This window comes from Streptopelia decaocto (genome assembly GCF_964273445.1).
Source record: "Streptopelia decaocto genome assembly, chromosome: Z".
Classification (NCBI taxonomy): domain Eukaryota; kingdom Metazoa; phylum Chordata; class Aves; order Columbiformes; family Columbidae; genus Streptopelia; species Streptopelia decaocto.
Window position 1 is genome coordinate 47856313 of NC_138657.1, and position 14146 is coordinate 47870458.

General features: G+C 46.3%; 1 protein-coding gene across 5 annotated transcripts in view; it reads right to left on the bottom strand.

Annotated features, from left to right (window-relative positions):
- SEMA6A (semaphorin 6A) overlaps positions 1-12843 on the bottom strand; it is a 116628-nt gene extending 103785 nt beyond the window's left edge. For 4 of the 5 annotated variants that reach the window (XM_082074649.1, XM_082074650.1, XM_082074651.1 and 1 more), the window contains exon 1: positions 12306-12843. The gene's annotated coding sequence lies outside the window, so the exon portion shown is untranslated. Of the gene's footprint in view, positions 1-10391; positions 10414-12305 lie in introns of those variants that run through there. The other variant, XM_082074648.1, reaches the window with a different exon arrangement.
- Between the last annotated feature and the right edge of the window lie 1303 nt (positions 12844-14146).

Genomic DNA, 14146 nt, shown 5'->3' on the forward strand with positions numbered 1-14146 from the left:
AAAGCAGTCTTATTAAGTAATTGGGTCCGTCTTTTTGAAAAACCTTGTTCCACTAGTTACAGACATACCTCTACATTTCGGTCTTTTTCTCTTGAAATCTGTAGCATTTTCTAAGGTAATAGAAAAGTTACTTGCCTTCTTCCAGGCTTTGACATGCAATGTAATGAAAATGCAATGGATTACCTCTCAGTAAATTCCGTCCGTTGAAATCTTTAAGGCCCTCCTCCCATAAATGTATTTCGGTAAATGTGTTGTGTTCATTCTTACACAACCCTGTTTTTTAAATGTGGGTAGTTGTCAGAGCAGGTTGTCATATGATGGTTGTCTAGAAGTAGGCAGTGCAGCTGCGAAGTAGCACTCCAGCCCCCCTACTAACATGTTCTCTGCTGGTTTACTGCTGAAAAATTTCCAGAACTAGACTCTTTAAAGCTAAAATATCAATTCCACGTTACAGATGCCATTACAGTACAATGCCTCCTTGATGGTTTTGGTATTAATTTGCTCATTAATTAATTTCCTCCAGAAATTTTAAATTTCGGTAATGAATAAATCTTGCTAACTTCAGCAGGAGTTATGTCACTGATAAGAACAAGCCAGAGGTCAGCTCTTCTAGACAAATCCCATACCTGGTGAAATAAATATGGGCATGCAATCTGAGGCAAAACTGTGCCCTCATTTTTTTTGTTTGATGTTAACACATCAAAAGTTAGATACTGCTAACCCATATTTTTGTGCCTCTGAACTTATCCATGTGGGCAATGTAATTGGTTTTGATGACATATTAATGTAAGCTAAGGAGACTTGTTTGAATAGATGTTTACAGGTGGCATTCCAGATACTTGGATTTTGGGAGCCTTGCACAAAGAACGTCAGGATTAGTCCTTCTGAAAAAACAGTGGTGTAAGCATCTATGTAGGGGTGCTTGAGATTTTGCAAAGTTCAAGTTATTTGACTGTAGCAACAATGAATTCTTTCATCTGTTTCAAAGTAAAATAGAATACTGACCATTTATAGAGGAAAAAACAAAAGTCTAAAGAACGGATTTGCTATTCAAGGTAAATCAATGCAAGCATTCTTACAGACCCCTTCTCTGACAAGAGCAGTCATTATACAGTCTACATTTTCCACGCTTATGCAGCATATCACCAGCATTTAGTTCCACCAATGTGTTACCAAAAATGGCCTGGCTGAATGGGTGCTACCTTCAGCTACACAAGAGAGCTCATGACAAACACAAAGGAACACAAACAAAAACAACTGCTCAAAAATGTAAAGTGCTCTGAAAAGGGACTAGAATTTGTGTGTCAGAGAACTCTTACTCCACACTTTGCCTTTTATTTTCAAAGTTTTTCTCTGATAGATATTCTAACACATGTAAGTAGAACTCTTAAGAAAAATGTTCAGACAAATCAAAACTGCATTATTCCCACAGTCAGCCAGTCACCAGCCTTCATCTCACACCTTCAGGCTATTAGCTGCAGGTTGGCTAAATCTGCCTTTTGGACTATACATTCTGTTGAACAAGAACAGGATTTTTTTTTTTTTTTTTTTTTTTTTTTTTTTTTTTTTAGTACTTGGGAAAGGAAGTGTTCTGGCAGTATCTCTAGGTCTTACACTTAAAACAGGATAAAGCAAAAAAGACGACACCACCCTACAATATACGTGTCTCGTGACGGAATTAATCAGTGTATCTGAACATGCTGAACTTCCCTACAACAGAATTAAAAGGAAACACCTTGCAGATAATAATGAAAAAGTGTGTTCATGCAAAAATCTTTCCTCTTCCCACAACAGCTCTTTAAGAATTCAGTTCTTAATTTCTTTCTAAAGAAAAATGAATTCCTATTCAAATTCAATAATAATTTTACCAGCTGAGAAAACATGCATCCCAAAGAATGACTACAAAATTTTTTTCTTCTTTCTTCTTCACAAAACCTGAGAAGACTCTCCACTTCAATTCATTTCCAAGAACGAAAAACATCTGCACAACATACTTCTATAAAAGAAAGTCTTACTGCACGGAGACAGTTCTTAAAAATATGTTTCATAATCACCTCCCTAAAACAGACTCCAGCAAATTTAAAAAATCAATTTAACTGTGGTCATTTCTGATTAATATGGTTAGGATCAGTACGCTGTAACTGCAAAAGCTGTGCATTTCTAATTAATAAGTACAAATTGTTCAGAAGCGGAGTGGGCTGAATGCCATTAGAAGTTTACGCACATAGTTCCAAATTCTGTTCATACAGAAAACTTAATTCAAAAGTTTATTTTAACGCACGATGCCCCTCTTTCATTAGAGAGCTATGACGAAAGGCCAGTACTGTAAAGACTATGACCTGAGGTTCAGGATTGCAGTTAAACAGACTATGAGGCATTTTGAATCAAATACCAGGCTGGATTTAGCCGTGCTCACGAAGTACTACCAAAGGAAGATAATCCTGTGAGACTCAACCTCTACTTTGCCACCAGGTGACAGAGACCGGGCTACACCCTCTGTGTAGAGCAAGCAGTGAAAAAGCAGCTCCAGTTGGCACCAAACCACCCCATCCCATCCTTCTCCTTGTTCTGGCGTTTTGGGGCAGGGTGCAGCGGCATCCCCAAGGCCTGCGCAGATGGCAGACGCAGGGGTTCCCGGCAGACCCAGGCGCTGCCGTCCTGCCACTCCTGCCCACCCCACCCGCTCCAAGCGGCCAGGGATCCACTCTGCCCACGCACAGGGACTAGCTGTGGGCAGCAGGGACTCCCGTGGCTGAGCCAGGGCTGTCCCTCTTGCTCAGGCCGCTTGGTGAGCCTGCAGCCCAAGCCAAGTTTTAGCCTTCCAGGAACATTCAGGCAATGAGATGCTATCTAACACGCAAGATTTGCAAAGCAAACTCTGTAACATTGCTATAAAGACACAAATGTAACAAATTACTTTCTCAGAAAGGATTATTTTCATTCCTTGATGAGATTAGTATATTTGATGCTAAAATTCAGCTGCTTGGGGATGCAGAAGAACTCACATGACCAACCATAAAATAAACTGAAAGAACAAAATTGAACTATAAATGGAATAAGGGCTTATTACTGAATCACAGAATGGTTGGGGTTGGAAGGGACCTCTGGAGATCAACTAGTTCAACCCATGTGCTAAAGCAGGTTCACCCAGAGTAGATCACACAGGAATGTGTCCAGGTGGGTTTTGAATGTCTCCAGAGAAGGAGACTCCACAGCCTCTCTGGACAGCCTGTGCCAGTGCTCTGGCACCCTCAAAGTAATGAAGTTTCTCCTCATGTTCAGATGGAACTTCCTATGCTTCAGTCTGTGCCCGTTGCCCCTCATCCTATTGTTTGGCACTGCTGAAAAGAGTCTGGTCCCATCCTCTTGACACCCACCCTTAAGATATTTATCACCATTGATAAGATCCCCTCTCAGCCTTCTCCATGCTGAACAGGCCCAGATCTCTCAGTCTCTCCTCATACAAAAGGTGCTCCAGATCACTGATCATCTTCGTAGACCCGAATTACTGAGGTATTCAATATTGCTGAGATGTTCAGTAGAAACTCTTCTTTCCAAAAGGAACAAGACTGGGCCTCTCTACTGACTACACAACCACTTATCACTCACTTCTCTGCATCTTAGAGGTAAAATTAAACAATAAACAATAAAAATAATGTTAAAGAAAGCACAAACCTACCCTACAGAATGGCTTAAATTAATTTCTATACAGAGCGATTCTATACCTAACCTAAAACTAAATGGAGAACAATAAATTCTGAGAAGAAAAACACAATAGAATTTGTACTCCTAAAGCTTCTGACCTAAGATACTTTTCCACTGTAACAATTTTCTTACACAATCACCGTCTCCTTTTCAAAGGGAACAACAAAATGACCAGGGCCTATTATTTTGTTTTATCAGACTGTCAATGTGCTTGATACATGCATTTCATGAGTTTAAAAGGAAAAAGGCTGGTGTTAATTTCATGTCAAATATACATATACAACAGAGTATGAAAAAAACAGACTTTAAAACAGGAACTTCCATACTATCAGAGTATAAAATTAGAAATACAGATTTTTCTGTGCATCTACCAGCAAAACAAGCTTTGCCATCTTTAAAATTAATGTGAAATTTCTGGACTTCAGTTTGTTAAGTGGTAGGGCTCCTGAGGGTGGATTACAAATAACAGGCACATGTTCTCAATCTGCTTGTTGATCTCACTTGAAAAATTGACAAGATTGTGTAGTAAAGTCCCAAGCTGAAGCTTTAAAACTCATCTTTGAATTCAAGCTAACCATCTGAAAGTTTAAAAGTGGCTAATTTTCCAGATTAGTTCCAATTATACTGAATTCTTTAATCTAAACTGCACAGCTTTTAACATGATTCTTTGCTTGATGTGAATATTCAAGTTTTTTTTTTTTTTGTGAACAGAAGATATGTATCAAGCTTATCTGTGCAAGAAGCAAATTGCTTTATTAGAACTGAAGGGAAATCACTTAATACTGGAGACACTGTAAAGTGCAAAAGAAATGGGATTTAAATACCTGCTAAAATATGTGGTTTACTCCTGCTCACTAAGGAGTGAAGAAATTTTTTTCTCAATGGGAAAGGAAAAATGAGACCACGATTTGCTTAGTGAAAGATGTTTGTATTATTTTATATTACGCATAACTGACAAAATAATTAATATTCAGCACTACATTGACAAGTCAGTCTTCCAGCAACTTTCCTGTTAGATCTATTTACTACCTTACCATTTTTCTTATTTGTCAAAAAAGGTGTTTCTGACTGGTCACAGCTCCATATTTCTGAAAGTATGCATGTTTTAATCCTGAATTTGTGAACAGATATCGAAACACTGTTTTTAAAAAATACTGCCAATGCAGTGCAGAAAGAAGAATAGTTCTGTCTGAAAGAGTTTAGTTCCCCTTTTCTACTTTGTAATTCAAGCTGCTCTGCAGCTAACAAAAGGGTACTTGTTGTCATTTTATTAAATTTAAGGTAACAATAAACATTAACTCAGTCTCAAACATGATGTCATGCTGTATGTAGCTAGGTTAAAAGAGAATGTAAAACAAATTACCTGGATTGCTTAGGAAACCCTAAATGCCCTAATTTACCCAACCATTTATCAGCAGAACTAATGAAAAGCCTTTCTGGCTCTTGCAACGGGTAAAGGTAGCCATTAGTCTCTGAAGTGTACAATTTTACCAGCAAGACAAAACAAAAAGAAATCTTGGGAGTAAATATCAGCTGGATGTTCAAATAACAAGGTCCAGAGAGACATATCCAGAAGTTTCCTCTTTTAATCCAACTCTGAATAATGTTGGATGCTGTTCCCTGCTCCTTCAGAGCTCTACTACTGCCAAAATAACTGCAAGGCTTGCAAGTCCGAGTATATCTCAAGCCTTTCCCAAGGCACCCCAAGACTATCTGAGGCACTGAAACTATGGCAACCGAATAAGAAAGCAGCTTCCATGATTAATAGATGAAGATCCCAGCAACAGTGCCTAGCTAGGCCATAATTCAGGAATGCAGAAGGAATTAGCATAGAATCCATCTCAATCTACCAATAAAAAGTATATCAACAAAACAGATTTTTTTTCTGCTAAAAAAAAAATATTCTATAAAACTATAAACTGTTCAAATTCTCATTAACATTTCAATGAACGGCTGCCTCGAGTGCAAGCAATGGATAAATGTTCATGAACAACAGGAAAAGAAGCAACACAGCATATTTCCCATCTGACTATCAAATCCATACGTAGGAATACTCAGTATAGAGAACATCTGAATGAAGCTGAACAGGCAGCGATAAGAAAGTAAAAATAATGTTTGCTGCAGTCAGGAATATATTAGGGCACAGTTTTTCCCATTGTGTTGAGGATACATATAAGATAGTACTTTTTCCATCTGCTGAACTGGAACACCCAACCATATCTATTATATACGCTATACATTTTCATTACTAGAAGGCCCTGTAAGTCTGTCAGGGTCATTGCAAAATTGATTATGGTAAGGGATACCTTTTTTTAAGCGCATAATCAAACTTCCACTATTATCTCCAGTAGAAACACTAGTATAATAGTCCTTATCCACTAGACAGTCTCAGACTAAGGTGAAGGGGCATAATAAAAATATTCTTTATTTCTTTCCACTTTCATAAACATTAAGTTTTCAATACAGGCAACTGGGTACAGAGATCACAAAAGCACAGAATGCTTTTTTTGCCCGTATCTCACAAAGGGTATAACCCTGCGCTCAAGGCAAGGCTTTACCTGGGCAGGGTGAGGGAGAAGGAGCTGAAGGCTTCCCACACCTAGGAAAGCACATCTGCTGCGATCTTGCACAATGTGCTGCAATTAGCTTGGGCATTGCATGAACATTGTAAAACTGCATTTCTGTAGAAAGTTCCTCACTAGCAATTTTGTCAGTAGCTAAAAAAAAAAAGAAACCCACCCTAAAATGGCACGGGGTAGTCCATGTTACTTGAATTTCAAGTACCCAGTATAAATACTCCATATAGAAATGCCTATTATTATTAACAATACTTTTAAGGAAAGGTCATCACTGAATGTAGTGAATTACCATATGTCTTCACTCTAGAGATACAGCAACTGGCAGTTCTGTTAATAGCTGGTTTATCTACTTCATTTTACATCTCTATTTCAGCCATTAAAGAAACACTTTGGGGCTTGGGGGAAAATTCCTTTCATACAAAAATGACTCCGTATTCACATAGAGCATAGTACACTCCTCCTGTTGGCTGATAAATAACTACAGTTCTACACTGAGAAAGACTTCAAGAGGTTTTGCAGCGAATTACAGAACAATTAATGTTGAGTTTTTCTTGTTTTATTCTCCCTTTTCTGAAAGTTGATTTTTTTAAAAAACTGGTATCTGCTTCCTTTTTGTGTATTAAACTATAGCTGGAGCTAAACTTTAGATTACACAGGACCTAAGTCTGGCAGCCTCATTTATATTCACCTGGTGTATGAAAGCTGAAAATATTATTATTTTATGGGGGGAGGCACACATATCTCATCCCCTTCCCTATTTCTAGTGGCCTCTCTGTTAAATGTTAGCAGCCTTTATAAATCTGAAGTGACAAAAACTGCAAATGCCCCTATGTCTGCCTTTCAGTGAACCCCTCCTAAGACTTGCAGAACATCCTGGGGTTGTATGTGCATACCCGTTTTCTTATATTTTTTTTCTCCCTCAATTCTCATACCACATTTAATATTGAATCCTTTCCCATCCTCCAGCTGCTAAAATACGATAGGCAAACAAGCAGCTTGAGAACTCCAGAATACATGCAGGATGTGCAATGTGTATAATTGTAACTCAGTAGGTGGCACTCTTCCCTTTAAATCCTAAAGCAGTGCCTTGGAGCTGTGCGTCCATACTTGCCATGTTGCAATCAAGACCCAAAACCAAAGCATTGTTCACCATGGACAATTAACAATCCCTTAACACTGTATAAACTTGAACATTCAGTTACTTCCATGGCCATAAGTAATGGGTTTAGCTGCCCCAAAAGAGAGCACATAAAGAAAATAAAGACATGCAAACTCTGCTCTGCCACATTAGCACTTGAACTGAGGAAGTCCACTTCTGCCTTCAGAGACCCTACACACACCTCTAAGCTGTTCCTCACTAACAAGACTAGTGCAACAGGCCAAAAGTAAAAATATTCCTACAGAGGGTTGTCATGGTCAGGCTCAGGCTTTCCCCCAACTGTTTGTTTCTGCCTTTGAACACTGTTCGTGGTTGCTGCGTGCTGTTTGTTGATCAGCAGCTGGACTCTGTGCTACTACTGACTGTATCTTACTGCCAAAACAATCTGCGTATGCCTCACCCATGTCTGAGTAATTCTGATACACAGAATTAAAGAGCATAAAATGCTCGGTCCGTAAAAAAGATTGATTATTCCTCTTATTTCTCAGTTGCCCTGTCAAGACAACGCTTGTCAGAATTTGTCAGACGCAATTTGCTCCACAACACGCAGACCTAAGTCTGACTTAACATTGAAGGTCAATCCAGAGAGAGTGTACTTGCGCCATACCTTCAGGTCGTCACCAAGTATTGATTCCCAACAGACAACAGTATTTTCAGATTTGGGCCTAAACATGAAAAAAGTCCCTATTTGAGTTACAATTCAGCAACTGCTTTTACTCTCAGAAAATTTCTCAGGCAAGCAAGGCTTTGTTGGGTGATTGAAGCTTACTTGCATGAATGAGACTTGGAACTATATAGGCTGAAGATTCACCTCCTTAACAGCTGTATAGTAGGAAGTAAAATACTGCAGTATCTGTATAGAATTAGTATAGCAAAAACTTCTGCTTTACTATGTTTCAACTTTTCTCTAGCATATGCCACATTTAATAGAGTTGAATGTTATTTTCCAGAATTTACCCTGTTATTTGTTTTCAGCACTCTTCTATAATGTATGGGAATCAGGTACCACACACGAAACATTTGTATGGGTAGTATAACAATGTGTTCTTGCAAACAAGTTTAATGCAATGCATGTATTAGCTCAGGTCAATTTAATCCTAAACCATTTTATGTCTCCCCTGCTGTAAACCATGTGAACTCCTTTCATGTGTATTTATGTATGGCTCTTCAAAACAAGATGACAAATTTCCCCTTCCCTTCACAAAACATGCACAACCAAGTTCACAATCACCTACTTCCTTTTTAATGCAAACAGTTCTAGTCTGGATTTATCACAGGTCGTTAATTTGATCTCTCTCCTTTTCCTTTTTTTTTTTTCTTTTCAAAAATTCAATGAAGGCAACTCCTCATCCATAGCCCAACCTACCTCCTTCTTTAGTCTTAAACTCCAATAGCTGTGATCCTCTATTTACCAACATTAAGAGGGGATCATGGCTAATATTCAGTCTCATCTTCAAGTAGCTAGAGATGTCACTTAGTTGTGTTTCTCACAGATGCTATCGCCCAATTATTTTTTGGTTCAAGTGGTGTGAGTTCAGTTGATAAGGTTGGTTTTGCTATTCAGTAAGAATATAGTTTTAATGTAGACATTGAAAATACATACAAAATCTGTGACCATATGATTCATCTTCTCTGAGAGTATTCACCCATGCTTCAAGTATTTGACCCCTACTGCATGAAAAGCAAATGTTGCAAATATACTTTATAGTATTACTTACTATTTAAAAATTCTTTCAGCATTCAGACAGAAACCTCATCTGGGCATTTTTCTCCTGAACTAAACTTCCATGAAAGCCAGAGATTTTCTCCAGTGAAGAGTGGGGAAGGATGGAAATCAGCATTTTCATGCATAGGAAATTGTTGAGCTTTAAAGAGAGTTAGTATAATCTCTCTTTGTCTTATACCTTATGAGAAACTATCATATTAAAGTGGATTTCTTTTAGATAAAATTATATCCTAGACAGTGAAATGCCTTGGCAACTGTATCTTTTTTAAGAGTAACAAGCCTTCCCCATCTCACTGAAGCTAGGATTTGCTTTCAGCCATGTATGAGGCAATTCCATAAAAAAAGGGGGTTGCTGGAACAGACCCAAATTGCCTCACAATACATTAAAAAAAAAAAACCAACCCCAAAACAAACACGCAAAAAACAGAACACCCAGAAGTTAACCAGAAGAAGATAATTTTACTTTTCTGATCTGAAAACAAATGGCAAAGGAAGCCCTGAACATAACAGCTGCATAAATCATACTCCAAGAGAAATGCCACAGACTCCTCAAAATCTCCATGAGTTCTGAGATTAAAAGAGCCTGACTCTGCTGGACTTTCTCACGTTGATGCCAAAGGATTTACCTGCCAAGTAGGAGATTACTTGCATGAGAATGGCTCACTGGATAACACTTACATTAAATGAATGCAAACAAAACCAGCCGCTGAACTAATTTTTGCAAAGACAGTGGGAAAATCACACCTCTAGCTACTATATTTGAGGTTAGCTTAATAATTAATATCTTTGCTGGATGATACTAAACAAAAGTTAGCAGAATCTATGTTAAATAATAAGCCATCGCATGCAGCTCTGTGACAGAAAATGGTTGTGGAGATTCAGCTGTTCTTTATTTACAACACCTGCAAGCCGGGTGTGCTCCTTCGGAAGGCCAAGCATTCACCTTGCAGAGTCAGGAATTAGCGTATTTTACAATTTATCACAGAGCTGACTAAAGCCTTTATTTTTGCCGCTCTGTTAGTGAAATAATTTTCCGTCCGCGGCAGATAGAGATCCGCGCTGCACAGACGCTGGCACAAACGCGCATGTTTACAAACTTCAAAAGCAGCAATTAGCTCGGGAGAGGAACAGGAGAACAAATTTCCCTCTGAACAAGCCGTCAAGGTTACAAAAAGAGCCATTTGCTTAAGGAAAACCCAGCAGTTACCGCCTTGCGACTCACCCTGGGAAGACCCCGGCAGGACAGAGGCGGCGGCCGTGGGCAAAAGGGCATCTCTGCTGGGACTGACCGGGCTCCAGCTTCAGCCCCGCTTCTCCAGCCAGCCCCGCACCGGCACGCCGGCCGGAGCCGCCCCGGGAAACGCCTCCCTCAGGGAGGAAGGAAGCAAGGAAGGGGTGGTGAGACGGTCGAGCCCTCGCAAGAAGCAGGTACTTTCTCGACGCCTGATGAAGGACACCCAAACTTTTCGCCGCCCCCCCTACTCCCCCCGGCGGCGGAGCGCGGGGCGGTGCTGACCCTCAGCCGGCCTCAGCGGCTGCCCGAGCCGTCGCCCCCAGCGCTTTGGCTCCGCAGCCCCTGCACGCTGCCGGCAGAACAGCCCGCGGGGCGTGCGGGCTCCCGCTCATGCGGGGCCGCAGCCAGGGCTCCTAATGCACCCTGCCCTCAGCTGGGAGTCTTCCCTGCCCGTGCATACCCGAGAACGGGGTATGCGTATTTAAGGGGAATTCCCTCCACTCTTCAGCAACCTTTCTCCTCAGCAGCATCCTGTTCCCTGCTCAGCATCCCTCCCCACCTCAGCATCCCCAGCACGAAGGCACCCCGCTCCCGGCCCTACCAGGCCTGCCCGCGCCCCATCGCCGGCTCCGGGGCTCCCCGGCGGCGTAGGGTGTGTGTAGGACGCCGCGCCGCCAGCCCGCAGCCCCTCTGGGAGGGCTAGCCGAACAGGAACTCCTTTGTGCTGGCCAGCCCTGTTATTCCTCCTTAGAAAAACTTTCTCTTTTCCGCCGTTTCGCCCTTCTCTCCCGGAACCAGAGGGAAAAGAGGGGCTGAAGGACTAGAAGGACGAGGGCGCGGGGTGCAGAGGGAGAGGAGCTGGGCTCCCCCGCGTTGCTCCCCACCCACCGGCCCGCCCCGACGGGTCTCATCTCGTCCTGGCTCGGGCCGGGACCAGCCCGCCTGCCCACACGCACCAGCCGCGGAAAAGCGGCTGGCAGAGCCACCAGCCCCGTGGGGTGAAGCTGGCGGCGCCCTGCAAAAAGGAGGGGCGAGCAGCCGTGCCCCAGAGCCATCCTTGTCCCGGGACGATGAGAGAGCAGCTGGCACTCTCCCCCGTCGAGGCCGGACGGAGGGGAAGGGAGCCGCTGTCCGCGGGGAGCGGGCGGGGAGGGGAGCCCGCGGCCCAAGCCCACGATCGCGAACAAAGCCTGTGGCAGCCCAGGGGGCTGCACCGCGAAATAAGTTTCCCCGATTCTCGGCCCCTTCCCCCATAACGGAATCCCGGCCTTGAAATAAATAAATGAACACGGAAACCGCAACCCAACTACCACGCGTGAAAGAGCGGAGACCGGTGGGTTACGCCTCTGCACGGAGCTCCCACATTGTCCCTGTAACAAAGACAACCCTCCCCCCCACCCCGCCCAGCCCCACACGATCCCCCACGGCCCCGGGGTGAGCGGGTGGCGGCCCCGGCCCCAGTCCCCCGGCGGCGTCCCGCGGCCGCCCAGTTCTCCGCGGCGCCCCGGCGGGCGCGACCCCCTGCCGCCGGCCCTCTGCAAGCAGGGCTCGGGGCCGGGGAGGCGGAGAGGAGCCCGAGCACCGCGCGTGCAAGCCGTGCCAAGGGGCTAAGGAGGCAGCCTAGCACGTTAAGCAGTTGGAGGCGGTGGGTGGAAAAAGAAGGAAAAAGAAAAGAAAGGCGAAGCCATGAGATGCCTGGAAAGTGGCAACGGCAAGCGCAGCGTGTGCACTTGCAGGCGGCTCTTCTCCCTAGGCGCTGCAAACGCTGTCGAGACAGCAGCAGCCAGCCTTCAGCCACACACCAGCCTTGGTCCTCCCGAGCCTGCCGGGGCGACCCGGCAGTCTTCCTTTCCGAGCAACCCCAAAACATTAGGTAGGGATACGGACGGGGGAGTACTGTACCTTTTCGGTGCATGTATCTAGGCAGCTAGAGGACAGAACTAGCTGATGTAGTGTCCCATTTAGTAATCCATTTAAGGGGATCTCTCTGGGAAACTGGAGCCACTCTCTCCTTTGCAATCCTTTGTCATTACTACATGTGTGCTTCCCGGGGGATGGAATATTTAATATTTCTACTTTCTGAATTGCAAATGCAATTTGTTCATTTCCAATAATGGGAGAAAAGAGGGAACAGGGAGAAGGAAAAAAAAAAAAAGGCGTTAGCAACTCCTTTCCAGAACCAAATTCCACTACGGTTCCACTCCAGTAAGTCCCCTTCAGTCGCGCTTCGGAAGGTAAGTCATTTCGGGGTCTCCTTCTGCTCCCTCTCTACCAAAAGTGCTCCCGGTGTGACGGCTGCTTCAGGAAAACTCCTAGGTTGGAGGCACTCGCCGTGCCACGGCAGGAAAGCGCAGTCGCTCCTCGTCCCGGGCTGCCGGGCATTGGACTGTGCGCGGCGAGGACGGTGGAGCCGCTGCTGGCCGCCGCTGCCCTGCGTCCCCTCGGCGCCCGCCGCCGCCTCCCTGCCCCTGGGACGCGGCTCCTCCGGCGGAGGCGGAGACAAAGCCCGGACTGGACCCCAGCGGGCGGGCGGGCGGGCGCGCCCCGTTCCCCGCCCCTCTTCTCGCCCCGCCCGCCCCGCCGGGCGGGGCACGTGGCCGGCAACCCCGCCCCACCGGGCGGTGTTTCGGAGGGGGCTGTGCTGGGGCCGGGGGCGGTGCCTGGCGCCGTGCGTGGATTGCCCACCCCGGGTGAGGGCGATGGCGCTGATGCGCCGCGTGTGGGTGCGGGCGGGGCTGGGCTTCTCGTTCCCGTGCTCTTTACCGGAGACACCCGCCTCCCGCCGGCGCGGGGCTGATGCGGTGCGTTATCGGGCTAATGTCGACCAGGTGACCGCGGCCCCCGCTAGTCCCTCCTGAGCTGCCACCGCCTGCGAGCATCATGGTCGTTCCACGCCCACGGGGCGCGCGAAGACGCCCACGAGCGGCCTGGACCGCCCGCGGGGCACGGTGCCGGGCAGCCGCCCTCAGCCCCTCGGGGGATGTGCGGCTCCTCCGCGGCCTGCGGGCGCGCAGCAGGGGCCGCTGCGGAGCCCGGTCCGGCGGCGGGGCCCCGAGTACGCTGCCGCTTGGCAGACGGCCCCGGGCCGGGCCGTATCCCATAGGCGCATCCTCGAGGGACCGGGGACTGGGGCCGCAGCTGCGGGCTGGTGCAGGTCTTGGCCGTCCGCTTGTTTTCCTTTCCTCCCTTCCTCCGCTCAAATCGTGCCTCATTGGTCCCTCGCTGCGCTAAGCCCTGTCTCGGAGCTGCCCCCGCCAGGGCCAGGAGCAAGAGGCGTTAATACGCTAATTCCCTTTTACTCCGCACCGCACCGAGGTTCCCCAGCCGCCGATAATCCCGCCGGTTCCGGTCCCGGTGCGGCGGGGCGATAGGGGGCTGTGCCGGACACCGCTCCCCACCCACCGCGCGCGGGTCCATCCCGGCTCCCGCGCCTCCCCGAGCCCCGCCGCGGCCCCGGGACAGCGGCCCCGTGAGCGGGAGCTGCTGCGGGACCGCCAGGATCGCAGACCCCAGTGCGACCTGGAGGCGCGCAGATGCTGCCCACGGGCGGGGCCGCCGTGTGGTCCGACCCGCCTGCCCGTGGGGCGCCCCCCGCGTCCCGCTGACCTCTCAGAGCATCGGGGATCGGACAGGCAAGCTGCGGGAGAGGACCACGATATAAACCCGACAAAACAGCCCCAGGCCGGCGAGCTGAAAATCCGCGTGCACGTTGCTTTGACGGCGGCAAGCACTCCCTCAAGAGT